Source organism: Mustela lutreola, chromosome 1, assembly GCF_030435805.1.
Source record: "Mustela lutreola isolate mMusLut2 chromosome 1, mMusLut2.pri, whole genome shotgun sequence".
Classification (NCBI taxonomy): domain Eukaryota; kingdom Metazoa; phylum Chordata; class Mammalia; order Carnivora; family Mustelidae; genus Mustela; species Mustela lutreola.
Genome location: NC_081290.1, coordinates 185,221,882 through 185,241,154, shown reverse-complemented (window position 1 = coordinate 185,241,154; position 19,273 = coordinate 185,221,882). Strand labels below are relative to the sequence as shown.

The 19,273-nt window shown below is 42.7% G+C and overlaps 1 long non-coding RNA gene across 8 annotated transcripts in view; it reads left to right on the top strand.

The window, feature by feature from the left end:
• Window positions 1–19,273, top strand: part of LOC131836026 (uncharacterized) — a 44,904-nt gene that overhangs the window by 911 nt on the left and 24,720 nt on the right. For all 8 annotated transcript variants that reach the window (XR_009355486.1, XR_009355487.1, XR_009355485.1 and 5 more), the window contains exon 2: window positions 3,282–3,354. This is a non-coding gene — a long non-coding RNA (uncharacterized LOC131836026). The remainder of the gene's footprint in view (window positions 1–3,281; window positions 3,355–19,273) is intronic.

Here is a 19,273-nt window from a genome sequence, read left to right as displayed (position 1 = left end):
CTGCGGCAGGAGGCAGCGGGGCCTGGGGCACCCAGCAGGAGAGGCACAGCAGCTGTCCCCGGGGACCGAGATTGCTCCTGAGAAGTAGCCAAGTGGAGGGTCCGGCAGAGGAGGTTTGCTTGTGCCAGCCACAGCCTGGAAATTCTCGGAAAGACACAGGTCACTTTACAGTGACCGTGGAGCCTGTGGGGACTGATGGAGACAAGAACCAGTCACAGGTTACCGCTATTAGTATCGCCTCTGGCTGAGAGCTCTTGAGCACATACAGGCATAGTCTCCAACTCAGGCTCCTTACTTGGCCGATGACAGTCTTAATTCCAAATCACTTACTTCCTATTCCACACCTCCTCACCACACTGAGGTCCCGGACTCCAGAGGGGCCTGCCCACCACACTCAGTCACACACTCATGTGTTGGTTGTGGGCGGTGTACAGCATGCCAGGTGCTGTGGAAAGCCCCCCGAACCCCCCGCGGTGTCCTTGACAAATGACAAATATTTATCATGCGCTGAGTGATCAGGAGCTTTAGAACCCATCAGCATGTGTTCAAATCTCAGCTCTCCATTTCTTAGCATCTATTAAAATATTGTTAAGTACCCCTGTGCACCTTTCTTAAGCTAGGTGCCCAAGAGCTTCCACTCTTCCCTCCTACTTTTACTAGCCACGTGACCTTGTCAAGGTCCTTCCTTAATCTCTCCATGTCTTAGTTCCCTCACCTGAAAAAATGAGGGTGTTAAGTAGTATCGATCTCACAGGACTGCTCTGAGAGGCACAGGAGTGTGAGAGGCACAGGAGGAGTGTCTAGACAGTGAAGGAGCATCAGGAAACGTTAAGAACTGTTTTTACTACCACTGTGATTAGTATGCGTTAGACCAGAGCTTCAGAACCTGGACTGTGCATAAGAATTACCTAAGGGTCTTGTTAAGTTGCAAATTTGGATTCATCGAGACTGGGTTCTGAGATTCTGCGTGATGCCTCATTGTGGACTGTGGGCCACACACTGATTAGCTCATGAACAATCTTCTCTTCGTGTTAGACGTATTTTTATAGTTAGAAGTAATTTTTTTTCTCCTTGAAGTCCTATTTCTATTTGACAACCGCTCCACATACTCAGAATACTACCTGAATACAGGATATTTTTATGCTTGAATGTCTTTTATTGATCACCCCATCCTAATTCTCTGCCACAGAAATATCAACAAGCATGTTTTTTTGCTTTAACCATAAGTCAGGGACAGAGTGCTTGTTTTTTGCTTTAACCATAAGTCAGGGACAGAGTGCCTGTCCTCAGTGAATTCACAGTCCAGTGAGGAAGGTAGATGCATAAACAGATTATTACAGAGTGAGTGGTGTGATAGGCACAGTGAAGGTCTAGTGCTTTCAGGGTAAAGGAGGAGGATGAAAGGGAAGTGAAAGCCCCATGGGAATAGGAATGTACATGGTTTGTGTGGAAGTTGAGCCTGTGTGCAATGCTCTGGGCAGAGCAGACATTTAGAAGCAGGAACCCTGTGTCACGGGTGAGAAAACAGACAAGTTTTAAGGCAAGAGTGGAGAGAGATGAGCCAGAGAAATAGGTATGGCACAGGGTCTCGAAGAGGGAAGCATAGGGAGAGCAGAAGGCAAGGAGGACCCCAGGCAAGAGCTGAGCAAAATACCTGGGCAGGAGGGCTGTCAAGGAGAGGGCAAGTGCCCACATGGATCTCTGTGGAGCCGAGACCTTGCTCCAAGCCCCAGCCCTCTGATCCAGCAGGATAACTAGACTGTGGATCTCTTGGGAGTAGGAATTGTGTTTTACTTTGTCTTAGTGTGCTTAGCACCTGACACTTAGTTGGAGCTAAATTTAGATTTGCCAAATAAGTGGTTTCTTGCTCTGTGTGGAGGAAGATTGGAGGAAGGCTCCAATCTAAGTTATTCTAGATCCTTCTAGGGGAAGGAATAAGGGTACTTACAGTTTCTCTGCATCAGCCTTCTCAGAGAAGTTGATTTGGAGGGCAAACATTGTTACAGCCACAAAATATGTTTCAGGGTAAATGTACTTGACAGATTGATCAAAATGTCAGAGGGGTAATCCCTGGCTAGTCATTGGGCTGTCTCCAATGATTCCAGTATTCCCCTGCACACACAGTAGGCTCTTACTTCCCTGTGAACAGGTGATTCGCCTTGTTCAGTGCTGTGTGGGAAGAAGTGAAGAGGGCAGAAACCTTTAGGAGCCCATGCGTGACTTACAGTCTATAGTCAACCCTTCCCCTGCCCCAGCAACGAGGGAGTGGAGGCTGTGTCTGCTTGAGTCTCTGAGTAAGAGGACATGTCTAGGTCCAATGGGCATATAGCATGAATGAGCAGAGCAATAGACCCTTTTTGTTTTAATCCACAAATATTTTGGACCTCTTTGTTAACGCAGCATGACACAGCCTTTCATGTCGAATACAAGCACTCAGACTCTTGAAGTTCACTTGCTACAGTGACAAAATCTAGGGACCATGTGCCCAGGTGTGCAGATTACAATCGATTACGATCGTTGTGACTTACATTTTAAGAGTCAGTGTCTGCATTTTCATACACGTTCGTTTTTGTAAACATAGAGGAAAAGAGACATTTGAACCGTATGTGCCTCACATTTCAAGTTTATCTCTCCTGGAGAACCTTCATGAATCGTACTTTCCCAGTGGCTGCTTCCACCCAGCCTAGATCCCTTTTGTGGTAAACAAGTTTTACTCTTTCTTTATAAAAATTCCTCATCAAATTTGGAAAAAAGTCCTCATAAAAATTGGAGAACATTTGGCCACCTTCCACTATGCAGTATATTGGAGACCTGGAGATTATTTTAAGTTGTCTCTTTTCTCTGTTTTCCTTTTGTGTAAATGATTCTAGCTGTTTGCTTTTTCTCATCAATCATACTTTATAAGCTTAGGAGAGATAAGAAATCTGCCTCCACCACCCCCCCACCCACCCCCAGGACAGCCGCATGCAGAATGAAGGGATCCTGCCTTTGCCTGCTGGCATTAAAGGGTGCAGACAAGGTCAGCTCAGAGCCAGGAGCCACACCGTGAAGGTGTCCCATTGGACAAAATTCCTCATGTAGATGCTGGGCCCACAGTTCTTCTGGTAGCTTTGGCCTCAGGATTGAGAAGGGGAGGAGGTGGGGGGGAATTTGGCGCTATTACTTCTCTCCCTGAAGGGAATTCAGAAATCACATTTGATAGTTCCCCCAAACATATGTCCTTTAATTAAAAAAAAAAAAAAATAGCTAACATTTTTGCTTCTTGGTCTTTTCTCTTTCAGTTCCTGCCTGATGGAGGATGAAGAAATGATTTCAAGATCCAGTCACAGCTTTCATCTTGTGTGCCCACAGAGGGTAAGTCTTCCTTGGGATGTCTATGTGTAATTAATGACACCACAGTTATTAACAACAACAATAAAAAACAGTATGTTGGTGACCAGCCTGGCCGAGGGGCTGCAAGTCAGGTGTCGCTCTTAGTCCTTTTCTTGCATTAGTGAACTTCCGTCTCTCACAACCTGGCAAGGTCCCATTTCACATATAAGGAAATGCACAGATAAGGAAATACGGGAGGTGATGGGACTTGCCAGAAGGGAAGCCAAGATGTGAACCCTGGTCTGAGCGGCCTCCCAGTTTGTTCTATCCATCTCAGCACCCTGCCCCCATATCGCCCTTCGCAGAGGGCTCTGTCTCCAAGGCCTGAGGGCAGCGGCCCTCCTGGGAACCTTCCGCCCTAGCTCTGCCTTCTGGATATTCGCACTTCCCTCCAGGGCGCTCTGTCTGCTGCACGGGCTGGTCCAACCCTCCAAACGGACAGGGTGCCTCTCTCTAACAGCTGGAGAGCTGTGTCACCCACTCCAGTAAAAACAGGGCGACTCCTGCCATGTTCTCCTTTGGAGGCTTCTTGTGGGTCTCAGGGCTCCTCTGCCTGGAAAGGGACTGGGCTGCAGACATTTAGGTCCTGTTGGAACCCACTCTGCCTAGTGTGGAACCACACTGCCACCATGTGGGCACAGTGGATCTGCTGGGACCACCACAGAGGCAACCCTTTCACCCAGTGTTCGCGCATTTATTTAATGTTTGTTGAAAACGGATGATGTTTCGCGGACTTGGCTAGGCTCCTTCTATTGCTGCTGCTGCTGAGTTTCCTTCTGTGGGTAGTGAATTCAGTGATGGCAACGGTCTAGGCTCTAGTGAGCGTTTGCATTTCTTCTTTGTTCATTTGGGGTACTTCCCCCCAGCGGTGATTATAAAGAGATGTCAGCTTTGGACAGTGGCATTTCCTTTGCCTCCAAGGTTTCGGGGATGAGAGGGCACTTAGGGAAATGTAGGACTTTGAGTTACTTATTGTCCTGATATGGGCTCCATCTCAATTGTTGGGAAAGAGGAGGGATGTGTATTTCCAGCACATGCCTTTGCTGCTTTTTGTATTAACAGGTAGATAGTGTATTAAAAGCCTATCCTAGAAACTTAGAAAATAGAGAAAAACAGAAAATTATGCCTGACCTCTTTACCCTGAAACTATTGCTATTCATATTTTGAGGTACTTCCTCTGCTTTTTTTTTCCTGCATTTTTTTTTGCAATGATGTAACTGTGCTTATGTATGATTTTTTGTTTTACTTTATTGTACAGCATGATATCATCATAATGGCAACAGATGATCCATTCTGAGCACCCAGGATGCCCCATGCTCTTTACTAGAGTTTTTATTTTTAAAATTTAATTAATTTATTTATTTTTGTTAACATATAATGTGTTATTTGCCCCAGGAATACAGGTCTGTGAATCATCAGCATTACACAATTCACAGCACTTACCATAGCACATACCCTCCCCAGTGTCCATCACCCAGGCCCCCACCCCCCAGTAACCCTCAGTTTGTTTCCTAAGATTAAGCATCTCTTATGGTTTGTTTCCCTCCCTGGTCACTTCTGGTCTTATTTTCTCCCTCCGCATTCCCCCTCGCCCTGCCTCTCAAATTCCTCATATCAGAGAGATCATATGATAGCTGTCTTTCTCTGATTGACTTACTCACTTAGCATAATACCCTCTAGTTCCATCCATGTCGTTGCAAATGGCAAGATTCTGTGTTTTTTGTTTTTTTGATGGCTGCATAGTATTCCATCGTGTGTGTGTGTATTATATATATGTGTGTATGTATATATGTGTATGTGTATGTGTGTATATATATGTTAGACTGGTGAATAGAACAGGGCCATACACTTGATTTTGGGTATATTTTGGTCTGTTAGAAGAAACTGCCTCCCAAAATTTTGAGGAAAAAAAAACTTTTATATATACAAAAATAAGGGTAAGCATGATGAATGGGTGAAAATTAAAAAAGATTCTAAAAAAGGAATTGATAAGATATGATGTTGGTTGAAAAAAAAAAAGGAAAGAATGTGATCAGGCTGGACACTAGAACAAAGCCATGTGTGAGAGTATAAGGTATATTTTGATCTGTTAGAAGAACCTGTATCCCAAAATTTTAAAGAAAGAAGAACCTCTATGTATACAAAAACTAAGGTTAAATACAAAATATAAGGTTAAATACAATGAAGGGATAGAATAGGACTATAACTATGAAAATTAAAAAATATTTTTAAAAGCATTTTGATAAGATAAAATAGTTAAAAAAGGTTAAAATAGGAAAGAGGGAAAAATTTTTAAAATAGAATAAGAAAAAATTAAGAAATTAAAAAAAATTAAAAAACTTTAACATTGGAAGACTAAGGAATCATGGGGAAAAAGCCATGAATTCTATGTGCTGGAGTTCTGTAGTTCTCATTGATCCGTAAACTTGGTCTTGGCTGGATGTTCTTGTTGATGTTCTGGGAGCGAGGCCTGTTGCAGTGATTCTCAAATGTCTTTGCTGGAGGCGGAATTCCACGGCCCTTGCCAGGGGCCAGGCTAAGTAATCTGCGCAGTTTTGGTCTGGGGAGCTTTTGTTCCCTGATCGCTTTCCGTACTGCTTTGGAGGACGGGAATGAAGATGGCGGCTGCCCAGTCTCCACCCTGGGGGCGCCGAGAGCTCAGGGCCCCCCTCCTCAGTGTGCCCTCAGAGAAAAGCCATCAGTCCCTCCTGTCTCCCTGGTCTCTGGCCCACGCTCCGAGCTCACCCGGCCTGTGACCGAGCATTTCTGTCTCTGGCGCACGGCCAGTTTGGAGTCTCCAAACCCAGCAGATTCCTGCCACGTCCTCCCCTGCGGCTTCTCCTAGAGGAGCAAGGTGGGGGTCTCCCCAGATCTGCCACCTGTGGGGTCCCTGCTCAGAGAACAGTGGCCTGACTGTACCTCGGATCATGATTTAAGGTAACCCCAAACTGAGAGCCTCCCCCTGCTCCGTCTCTGCAGTCGGCTTCCCCGCTCTGATACCTGGGAACTCTGCCACAACTCAGGCGCCGCCGGTCTTTCTGTGACCCCCATGGGTCCTTAGACCATGCTATTAGCCCCCAGAGCGACTTCCTTCAGTGGAGCTAACTTCCAAAAGTTCCAATTTTGTGCTGTGCTGATCTACCACTTGCCGGGAGCCGGCGCCTCCCCCAACAGTCTATCTTCCCGTAGGTCACCTCGGATTCACTTCTCTTCACGGTCTACCTTCCAGGAAGTGGTCGACTTTCTGTTCCTAGAATTGCTGCTCTTCTCTTTGATCTCCTGTTGAGTTTGTCGGTGTTCAGAATGGTTTGATAACTAACATGCAGAACTCCTGGGACCCGATGATATTTAGGTCTCCTACTCCTCCGCCATGTTGCTCCTGCTAGAGACTTATATGTTATCTCATGAAGCCATTTGGCAATCTTAGGAGGTGGTATTATTATCCCTCTGTTAATAGATAAGATAACTGAGGCTCAGAGGGGATCCCTACACCTCTTCCTCTCATCAGTCTGTAGCGGACCGCTGTGTTGTTGGAGTAATGTTCATTTCATACCTGCGTTGCCTTCCATGCATCCATGCACCTGTATGCATTGCACCTAATTCCTCTCCCTCCTTTTAGATCTCTATTTGCCGCTAATCTTTCTTTGTGTGTGTGGATATAAATATTGCTGTCACAAGGCTCTCTAAATAGAACTTTTTATATATCTAGGATTAATTTCTTAGGGTGGCTTTTCAGAAGTGGTTCTCTCAATCAGGAGTTTGAACTTTTTATGACTGTGGATATTTTTTAATTGCCTTTCAATGGGGTTGCACACATTTGTACACATTTGCCCTGTAACTAGAAGTATATGGGAATGCCAGTTTCACAGCATCCTCACCAGCTCTGAGTGTTGTTGTTGTTGTTTCGCTCTAAAAGATGATAGGGCATCTGGCTGGCTCAGGGGTTAGAGCATCAAGAGTTGATTTCATGTCTTACGTTTGAGCTCCACATTGGAGTAGAGCTTACTGGGGGGAAAAATGTTGATAAATGGTCTGATAAGAAAATCTCTGATATGTGGATTTCTTTGCATGTCTTTCATCATTAGAGAGGGTGAAACCGCTCTTACTTCTCACCACTATGCAGGCACTTTCTGTTTCCTTTGCATTCTGAGAGCATCTTTGCTACCTTGGATCCTTTTAGATCAGAGGTTCTTAACCTAGGGTCCAGGGACTCTCCCAGGGGGTCTGTGGATAGAATTCAGGGAGTCTGTGAACTTGTTTGGGAAAATAAATCTTTATTTTTATAAACTTGTCCCTGAGGTAGCACTCCTTCCATCCCATGGTGAATGCAGGCAACAAACCATTGTGTTAGCAGGAGCAGTGGTATCATTTATACTCAGCAACACTTGGAAATTACAGTAGTGACTAGACATGAAGCTTAGAACATGTGTTTGGATGTGTTAATAAACAAACACATTTATTGCCACATCACACATTTGTTTATAAAATATTTTGATCATTGTATTTCAGTATCATTGTTTTCCTCTGCAATTCCTTGGGTTTTTTTTTTTTTTTAATAAATACATTGAATTTTAAAATGCTCTTCTAAGAAGAGATCCATAGGTTTCACTTGACTTCTGGTGGGGGTCCTAGCAAAAGTAAAATTGAAAACTCCTGTCCTACAAATCTTATCATAGTAGAATTCTAAGTGATTACATACTACGGCTCCAGGGAGAGGTCAGTTTCTCTCTCGTGAGTGTTCACTGGACCTAGTGATTCACTTCTAAATAGCAGCGTACAGAAAGGGAAATATTAACTTCACAGTTGAGAAACCTGCAGACACCTCCTTATCCAGGTGACCAAGGTGACGAGTCATGTTGATGTCATGCATCCATGATATGATATGATGATGAGGGCACTTGTCTCTGCGACATTTTCCTCCCCCAGTCTGTAACTCAGATCTAGCCATGAGCACATGCCAGACAACCCAGATTCAGGGACATTCTCCAAAATACCCGATCAGCATTCTTCAAAAGAATCGAGGTCACGGAAATCAAGGAAAGGCTGAGAAGCAGCCACAGATGGGTCAGCCTCAGGAGACCGACTAAAGGCAACACACCCTTCTCAGCCGCTTGCACTGCTGAGGCGGACATGGTGCAAGATGGTCATGGTACATCTCATGCCAGCAAGCGGGAAGGTACTCGGAAACCATGAGGTCATTTACGAAAGACACAGAAGCCAGCTTGAAAGGTTCTCACTGACGGTCCAGACAAGGGACAATACAAGCATCAAGATAAATAATGAGAGTAACAACCCACTGAAAGAAACTGAAAACCATTAATTGACACTGATATAAATAAAGGATAACTCGATCAAAAGTTTGCTAAGGCAAAGGATATTTACAACTTTAAATACTTCCTGTATATAAAGTCCTCAATTAATGCTGTTTACTACAACAATGGACAAATGCTTATTAACTACGAAGGGGAAAGGAGGAACTTTCCAGTGGAGAGGGTTGGCAGACATCACCTTAATTAAGTGATCAGAGTGCACATCCTCCTCAGATAAAGGGGAATGGAAATTGTGTGCCCCCTTACAGGATGCAGTGAGAAAAACCCATTACCACCTCTGTGATATGCCAAATCAAAGAGGCATTGCCTGACTTGACTTGTGAGAAAATTTCACACAAACCAAAATCAAGGGACTTCTACAAAAGAAATGGCCTGTACCCTCCAAAAAGATCAAGGTCATGGTACACACTAAAGGATAGATCTTCTGGATTGGAAAAGATGAGGGTCATCATGAAGCTAAATGAAATGTGGATTCCTGGAGTAAATGATGGACACACCAAAATGATTTTCATTTTGCTTTAGAGATCATTAGTGAAACAGCTGGAGAAATTTGAATAAGGACTGCAGATCGAACAATAGTATTGTATCAATGTTAATTTCTTGATTTTGACTTTGGTTGTGGTTAGGTAGGGGAGGGAAGGTCCTTGATTGTATGAAATAGTAAAATATTTGCAGATGATGGGATATCAGGCCCGAAACAAATGGGTCAGTAAAAAGAAACGTCTTTGCATTGTACTCACCACTTTTATATAAGTTTATGGTTATGAATGGGAGGAGCTGTGGCTTTTTTTTTTTTTTTTTTTTTTTGTGGTCATTTTTTTCAATGCATTAAAATGTGGCTTTTTTTTTTCCAGTCTACCACAATTTCCAAAACAGAACTCTTGTTTCCAGCCCTTAGTATGCTTCTTCCTATCTAGAAAATGGCCCCAGACATCTGCCATCTTGCTTAAGGCAAAGACCCCTTTGTGTCAAACCCTCCCTCTAACCCACCAGCAAGTCCTACCAAGTCTAGCTCTAAAGCAGGTCTTGAACTTATTCCCTTTCCATTGCTCGTATTCCCTCCCCCCGCCAAGTCACCACCTTCGTGAAGCTGTGAAGGAGCTGTTGTGGGAGGCCACTAGCTTGTGTATCTGCCAGTGGCTCGGGATCCAAAAGATTGCTGATGGGCCGCTGCCCTGGAGTGGAGCTTGGGGGAGATGCACCGGAACTCACTGAGGCCCTTGGCATTTGTCCATCAGTACACGGGACTGCACACTGTCCAGAAGAAAGTAATGGACACGATGTCCCTTCTGCCTTCTACCGTCACACGAGCGCTTCTTTTGGCCAACTCTAGTTGGAACCATCCAAGGAAGGGAGTTCTGGGAAATGCCATCCCTGATGTAACCATGGCAACAGAGCACATCACCAGCCCTGACCAACCTCAAGTGGCCACCCGCTGCTCCAGCACATCACAGAGCTGTTTTCCTTTGTTGCGTGGCATTCGTTCCTAGTTGTTATCATCTAATTCAGTCACCGTGGCATTCTCTGCTTCCAAATTATCTCAGGACAGTATGGCGCTCATTTGTCCTCAGCACAGACAACAAGGAGTGGCATGTGGTGTGGAATAAATGTCCCGCACCCTTGACTTTCATAATTCCTATTTTTGGACCTGTTGTTTAAAACACCCTGTTTCCACATGGTAATTTATTTTATGAAATAAAAATTAATAAAATTCTTTTGCGTTTGAGTTAACAAACAAACAAACAACAAACAAGCCCTCCCACCCAAATAGACTTAAATAAAGGGAAATGCATTGGTTCATGGAGTGGAAAAGTCCAGAGACTCTCTCAGGCACAGCTGAATCCAGGGGTCTCCAATGCCACTGAGATTTGTTCTGCTTCTTGTGTGTTGGCTTCAATCTCAGGCAGTCTTTCCCCCCAGGGTGGCACTGGAAGACTTACCTTCTATTGGGTTCATTGAAAATAGAGCTGACTTTTGCCAGTAGTTTCAATAAAAGTCCTGGGAGTAGAAGGGAATTGTCTCTTCCCAAAAATGAAGGTGCCGTTGAGAGCAGAAAGGAACATGGGTGCTTGCTGGGCAGATATATTTGTTTACTACAGCTTTGTTGTAGGGATTAAGGGTTGAGATTGTGAAGTTTCTGGCACATAGTAAACCCTCGATTAATAGTAGTTGCTACAATAATAATTAATATTATCGTGTAATTATCATTATGGTGTGAAAGCATTTTGTACACTGCAGGGTAACAGATGAATGTTAGGTATTATCTCCTTTGGAGCTCAGAGCATATTAGACAACCCAATTCAGGAGAAGAGGGGCGGAGGAGCTCAATTTCCCAGGCCTTGGGGGTCCCCGGCTTTTTGTCCTGACTTCTGGGTTGGAGGGAAGGTGTGGTCCTCCTGTGGTTCTCAGGATGGCCACTAGGTGGCAGCCTTAGCCTGTTTTGTGCCCTTCCCTGCCTGGTGCCTGCCAGTGTACTGCAGCTTTCCCAGGAGCCTCAGGGTCCACACTTCTCAAACTTTCTGCATGAGATGCTCCCTCGTGCTGGGGATGGGGACAAGTCACATGTAGACAGAAGCATACCGAGGACTTCAGTGGTGTGTCAGGACTGCAGGGAGGTTTGCACAAGTGTGGGGCACCTCCACGAGAAGTTTGCAGGACTGGCAGGAGGATGGGGATGTGTTTGGGGAACAGCCTGGGCTTGGGACTCCAGCAGACATTTTTCACATTCGGTGCCAGCACTTATGGAACATCCTTGCTCCTGTTGGAGGATATTCCAACCTTAGTCCCACCTCTGTCATGCTGAAGCCTGAGACCTACCCTCTCCACGTGTCTTTGCCACTGCCCGACACTATACACAGGTGAGACACAGGTCCCTCCGACCAGATTCACAAGTGAGACTTCACTCTGCAGATGTGAGCAACCTGAGGAGACAGGTTCTGCCCAGAACCTACTGTTTTGCTGACAAGGATAGTGGCAGAACTATTGGCTTTCTTTTTGAGGTGGGGGTGAGGTGGGTAGGTGGTAGCAGGTGGGAAGGTCTTGTGCCTGACCTCGACGTGGTGTTGCTGGGAGAAAGTGGTGGCCCAGCTCTGCAGTGCTCTTGGATGTGGGGTGCGATCCGAAATCTAAACCACCCAGGGCAAGGCACACTCAGATGTTCCTCGCTGCGGATCCCTTATGATTAGGTTCAAATTCTGGCTCAATTTCTTAATGGCTATGTGACTTCTGGCGTGTTAAGAAGCCTCTCCGTGCCTCAGTTTTTCCATCTGTAAAACAGGGTTAATACTAATAGTTCTTTCATAGAATTATTACAAGCACCAACAGAGTAAATATTTGTTAAGTGCTTAGAATGGTAAAACTATCGATGTCAACATCACAAATTTTTTGAATGTTTACACTGATACCAAATTTACAGCCAATTTAAACCCTTTTCCCTTTAAAGACTTTTCCCTTCCTCCCTCCCTCCCTCTATTTCTTTCTTCCTTCCTTTCTTTCTTTTTATTAACACATAATGTATTATTTGCCCCAGGGTTACAGGTCTGTGAATCATCAGTCTTACACAATTCACAGCACTCACCGTAGCACATACCCTCCCCAATATCTATAACCCAGCCATCCTATCCCTCCCCCAGCCCACTCCCCAGTAACCCTCAGTTTGTTTCCTGAGATTAAGAGTCTCTGGGACGCCTGGGTGGCTCAGTGGGTTAAGCAGCTGCCTTCGGCTCAGGTCATGATCCCAGCGTCCTGGGATCGAGTCCCACATGGGGCTCCTTGCTTGGCGGGGAGCCTGCTTCTCCCTCTGCCTCTGCCTGCCATTCTGTCTGCCTGTGCTCGCTCTCCCCACCGCCCCGCCGATAAATTAAAAAAAAAAAAATCTTAAAAAAAAGAGTCTCTTATGGTTTGTCTCCTCCCTGGGCACTTCTGGTCTTATTTTCTCTGTCCCTACCCTCCTTGACCCCCTGCCTGCATCTCAAATTCCTCATATCAGAGAGATAATATGATCATATGATTGTCTTTTTCTGATAGGCTTATTTCACTTAGCATAATACCCTTTAGTTCCATCCATGTCATTGCAAATGGCAAGATTTTGGGTTTTTTTGATGGCTGCATAGTATTCCATTGTATATATACACCACATCTTCTTTATCCATTCATCTGTTGATGGACATCTAGGTTCTTTCCATAGTTTGGCTACTGTGGACATTGCTGCTATAAATATTCGGGTGCATGTGCCCCTTCAGATCACTACATTTGTATTTTTAGGGTAAATACCCAGTAGTGCGATTGCTGGGTCGTAGGGGAGCTCTATTTTCAACTTTTTGAGGAAGCTCTGTGCTGTTTTCCGGAGTGGTTGCATCAGCTTGCATTCCCACCAGCAGTGTAGGAGGGTCTCCCTTGCTCTACATCCTCGCCAGCATCTGTCGTTTCCTGACTTGTTAATTTTAGCCATTCTGACTGGTGTGAGGTCGTATCTCACTGTGGTTTTGGTTTGTATTTCCCTGATGCCGAGTGATGTGGAGCACTTTTTCATGTGTCTGTTGGCCATCTGGATGTCTTTTTTGCAGAAATGTCTGGTCATGTCCTCTGCCCATTTCTTGATTGGATTTTTTGTCTTTGGGTGTTGAGTTTGATAAGTTCTTTATAGATTTTTGGATACTCGCCCTTTATCTGATATGTCATTTGCAAGTATTTTCTGTCTGTTGTCTTTTGGTTTTGTTGACTGTTTCCTTTGCTGTGCAAAAGCTTTTGATCTTGATGAAGTTCCAATAGTTCATTTTTGCCCTTGCTTCCCTTGCCTTTGGCAGTGCTTCTAGGAAGAAGTTGTTGTGGCTGAGGTTGAAGAGCTTCCTGCCTGTGTTGTCCTCAAGGATTTTGATGGATTCCTTTCTCATATTGAGGTCCTTCTTCGATTTTTAGTCTGTTTTCATGTGTGTTGTAAGGAAATGGTTGAGTTTCATTCTTCTGCATGTGGCTGTCCAATTTTCCCAACACCATTTGTTGAAGAGACTGTCTTTATTCCATTGGACATTCTTTCTTGCTTTGTCAAAGATGAGTTGACTATAGAGTTAAGGGTCCATGTCTGGGCTATCCATTCTGTTCCATTGATCTATGTGTCTGTTTTTGTGCCAGTACCATACTGTCTTGATGATTACGACTTTGTAATAGAGCCTGAAGTCTAGAATTGTGGTGCCGTCAACTTTTGTTTTCTTTTTCAGTATTCCTCTGGCTATTTGGGGTCTTTTCTGGTTCCATATAAATTTTAGGATTATTTGTTCCATTTCTTTGAAAAAAAAAATTGATGGGTATTTTGATAGGGATTGCATTAAATGTGTAGATTGCTTTAGGTAGCATAGACATTTTCACAATATTTGTTCTTCCAATCCATGGTCGTGGAAAGTTTTTCCATTTCTTTGGGTCTTCCTCAATTTCTTTCATGAGTACTTTATAGTTTTCTGAGTACACATTCTTTGCCTCTTTGGTTAGGTTTATTCCTAGGTATCTTATAGTTTTGGGTGCAATTGTAAATGGGATTGACTCCTTAATTTCTCTTTCTTCTGTCTTGATGTTGGTGTGTAGAAATGCAACTGATTTCTGTGGGTTGATTTTATATTCTGAGATTTTATTGAATTCCTGTATGAGTTCTAGCAGTTTTGGAGTGGAGTCTTTTGGGTTGTCCACATAAAGTATTGTATCATCTGCCAAGAGTGAGAGTTTGACTTCTTCTTTGCTGATTTAGATGCCTTTAATTTCTTTTTGTTGTCTGATTGCTGAGGCTAGGACTTCTAGTACTATGTTGAATAGCAGTGGTGATAGTACATCCCTTCTGTGTTCCTGACCTTAGGGAAAAAGCTCTCAGTATTTCCCCATTGAGAATGATATTTGCTGTGGGTTTTTCATTGATGACTTTGATGATATTGAGGTATATACCCTCTGTGCCTACACTGTGAAGAGTTTTTGATCAAGAAAGGATGCTCTACTTTGTCAAATGCTTTTTCAGCATCTATTGAGAATATCATATGGTTCTTGTTCTTTCTTTTATTGATGTATTATATCACACTGATTGATTTGCCGATAGATGTTGAACCAAGCTTGCAGCCCAGGAATAAATCCCACTTGGTTGTGATGAATAATCCTTTTAATGTACTATTGGATCCTATTGGTTAGTATTTTGGTTAGAATTTTTGCTTTTGTATTCATCGAGGATATTGGTGTGTAATTCTCTTTTTTGATGGGATCCTTGTGTGGTTTTGGGATCAAGGTAATGCTGGCCTCATAAAATGAGTTTGGAAGTTTTTCTTCCATTTCTATTTTTTGGAAGAGTTTCAGGAGAATAGGAATTAATTCTTTGTTAAATGGTAGAATTCCCCTGGGAAGCGGCCCTGGGCTCTTGTTTTTTGGGAGATTTTTGATGAGTGTTTCAATCTCCTTACTAGTTATGGGTCTGTTCAGGTTTTCTATTTCTTCCTGGTTCAGTTGTGGTAGTTTATATGTCTTTAGGAATGCATCCATTTTTTCCAGATTGTCAAATTTGCTGGCATATAGTTGCTCATAATATGTTCTTATAGTTGTTTGTATTTCTTTGGTGTTGGTTGTGATTTCTCCTCTTTCATTCATGATTTTATTTATTTGGGTTCTTTCTCTTTTCTTTTTGATAAGTCTGGCCAGGGGTTTGTTAATCTTACTAATTCTTTCAAAGAACCAGCTCCTAGTTTCATTGATTTGTTCTATTGTTTCTTTGGTTTCTATTTCATGATTTCTGCTCTGATCTTTATGATTTCTCTTCTCCTGCTGGGTTTAGGCTTTCTTTGTTGTTCTTTCTCCAGCTCCTTTACGTGTAGGGTTAGGTTGTGTATTTGAGACCTTTCTTGTTTCTTGAGAAAGGCTTGTATCACTATATATTTTCCTCTCAGGACTGCCTTTGCTGTGTCCCACAGATTTTGAACTGTTGTGTTTTCATTATCATTTGTTTCCATGAATTTTTCAATTCTTCTTTAATTTCCTGGTTGACCCATTCATTCTTTAGAAGGATGCTCTTTAATCTGCATGTATTTGGGTTCTTTCCAAATTTCCTCTTGTGATTGAGTTCTAGCTTCAGAGCATTGTGGTCTGAGAATATGAAGGGAATGATCCCGATCTTCTGGTACCAGTTTACCAGTTGAGAGCTCATTTGTGACCCTGGATGTGATCTATTCTGGAGAATGTTCCATGTGCACTAAAGAAGAATGTGTATTCTGTTGCTTTGCTATGGAATGTTCTAAATATATCTGTGATGTCCATCTGGTCCACTGTGTTATTTGAAGCCTTTATTTCCTTGTTGATCTTTTGCTTAGATGATCTGTGTATTTCAGTGAGGGGAATGTTAAAGTCCCCTACTATTATTGTTGATGTGTTTCTTTGATTTTGTTTTTAATTGGTTTATATACTTGGGTGCTCTGATGTTAGGGGCATAGATATTTAAAATTGTTAGATCCTCTCGGACAGACCCCTTAAGTATGACATAGTGTTCTTCCTCATCTCTTATTATAGTCTTTGGCTTCAAATCTAATTTATTGGATATAAAAATTGCCACCCCAACTTTCTTTTGATGTCCATTAGCATGATAAATGGTTTTCTACCCCCTCACTTTAAATCTGCATGTGTCATTGGGTCTAAAATGAGTTACTTACAGACAGCATACTGATGGGTCTTTTTTTTTTAACCCATTCTGATACCTTGTGTCTTTTAAAATTTTTTTTCATTTATTTATTTTTTGATACCTTGTGTCTTTTGATTGGGGCATTTAGTCCACTGCATTCAGGGTAACTATTGAAAGATATGAATTTAGTGCCATTGTATTGCCTGTAAGGTGACTGTTACTGTATAAAGTCTCTGTTCCTTTCTGGTCTGTTACTTGTAAGCTCTCTCTTTGCTTAGGGGACCCCTTTCACTATTTCCTGTAGGGCTGGTTTGGTGTTTGCAAATACTTTTAGTTTTTTTTTTTTTTTTTTTTTTTGTCCTGGAAGCTTTTAAATCTCTCCTTCTATTTTCAATGACAGCCTAGCTGGATGTAGTATTCTTGGATATATCATGCCAGTCCTTTCTAGCCTGCCAGGTCTCTGTGGTTAGGTCTGTTGCCACTCTAATATTTCTACCATTATATGTTACAGACCTCTTGTCCAGAGCTGCTTACAGGATTTACTCTTTGTCACTGAGACTTTTAAATTTTACTATTAGATGATGTAGTATGAACCTGTTTTTATTGATTTTGGTGAGGGTTCTCTGTGCCTCCTGGATTTTGATGCTTGTTCCCTTTGCCAGTTTAGGGAAATTCTCCGCTAAAATTTGCTCCAATATACCTTCTGACCCTCTCTTTCTTTGTTCTTCTTCTGGGATCCCAATTATTCTAATATTGTTTCATCTTATGGTATCACTTATTTCTCAGATTCTCCCCTCATGGTCCAGTAGTTTGTTTGTCTCTCTTTTTCTCACCTTTTTTATTCTCCATCATTTGGTCTTCTATATCACTAATTCTCTCTTCTGCCTCATTTATCCTAGCAGTAACAGCCTCCATTTTTTATTGCACCTCATTAATAGCTTTTTTTATTTCAACTTGGTTAGATTTTAGTTCTTTTGTTTCTCCAGAAAAAGATTCTCTAGTTAATCTTTCGTGCTTTTTCTGATCCCAGCTAGCACCTTGATTATCATCATTCTGAACTCTGGTTCTGACGTCTTGGTAATGTCTATATTGATTAGGTCCCTAGCTGTCGGTACTGCCTCTTGTTCTTTGTTTTTTTGTTGAGTTTTTCTGCCTTGTCATTTTATCCAAATAAGAATAGATGAATGAGAGAACAAAATACTAAAAGAGTAGCAACCTCCTCAGAAAAATATATATTAACCAAATCAGGGGAGAAGAAAGGAGAAAAGAAAAAAAAAATATATATATATATATATAACATTACACTGATGAATAGAACAGAGACACACACTTGATTTTGGGTGTATTTTGTTCTGTTAGAAGAAACTGCCTCCCAAAATTGTAAAGAAAGAGAAATACACACACACACACACACACACACACACACACAAATACGGGTAAACACAATGAGGGGATGGAATATGACTGTAAAGATGAGAATTTAAAAAGATTCTAGGGATGTGTGGGTGACTCAGTCAGTTAAGATGCTGCCTTTGACTCAGGTCATAATCCCAGGATCCTGGTATCCAGTCCCACATCAGGCTCCTTGCTCAGCGTGGAGCCTGCTTCTCTCTCTGCCTCTGCCTGCCACTCTGCCTGCTTGTGCTGTCTCTCTCTCTCTCTTTCTCTCTCTGACAAATAAATAAATAAAATCTTAAAAAGATTCTAAAAGAAGGAATTGATAAGAAGTTGGTTGAAAAATAAAAAGAATGTAATCAGGCTGGAGACTAGAACAAAGCAGTGTGCTAGAGTATAGGGTATATTTTGAGTTATATAGTTGAAATTATATTTAGAGTTAGGGTATATTTTGATCTGTTAGAATAACCTATATCCCAAGATTTTAAAGAAAGAAGAACCTCTATGTATATAAAAAATAAGGTTAAATACAAAATGTAAGGTTAAATATAATGAAGGGATAGAATATGATAATAACAATGAAAACTTAAAAATACTTTTAAAAGGGTATTGGTAAGATAAAATAGTTTAAAAAGGTTAAAATAGGAAAGAGGAAAAATTTCAAAAATGGAACAAGAAAAAATAAAACTAAAAGAATTTAACTTTGGGGGCGTCTGGGTGGCTCAGTGGGTTAAGCCTCTGCCTTCGGCTCAGGTCATGATCTCAAGGTCCTGGGATCAAGCCCTGCATTGGGCTCTCTGCTCAGTGGGGAGACTGCTTACCCCCTCTCTCTCTGCCTACTTGTGATCTCTGTCTGTCAAATAAATAAACAAGTAAATTTTTAAAAAGTTAAAAAAAATTTAACTTTGAAAGACTAAAGAATCATGGGGAGAAAGCCATGAATTCTATGTGTTCTATTCCCTTAATGCTGGAGTTTTGCTGTTCTCATTGATCTGTGAACTTGGTCTTGGCTGGATGTTCTGGGAGTGGGGCCTGTTGCAGTGATTCTCACCTGTCTTTGCCTGAGGCGGAATTGCACTGCCCTTGCCAGGGGCTGGGCGAAGTAATCTACACAGTTTTGGTCTGGGGAGCTTTTGTTCCCTGATCACTTTCCATACCGCTTTGGAGGACGGGAATGAAGATGGCAGCTGCCCAGTCTGGCCAGGAGGAGCCGAAAGCTCAGGGCTCCACTCCTCAGTGCGCCCTCAGAAAAAAGCCATCAGTCCCTCCTGTTTCCCTGGTCTCCGGCTGCGCTCTGAACTGACCCAGCTTGTGAACGAGTGTCTCTGTCTCTGCTGCTGGCCCTGTTTGGAGTCTCCAAACCCAGCAGATTCTTGCAGCGTGCTCCTGCGCTGCTCCTCCCGGAGTAGGAAGGTGAGTGTCTCCCTAGATCTGTCACTTGTGGGGTCCCTATTCCAAGAGCAGGGGTCTGACTGTGCCTCAGATCATGGTTTAAGGTAACCTTGAGCTGAGAGCCCCTTCCTTGCCTCTGTTTCTGCAG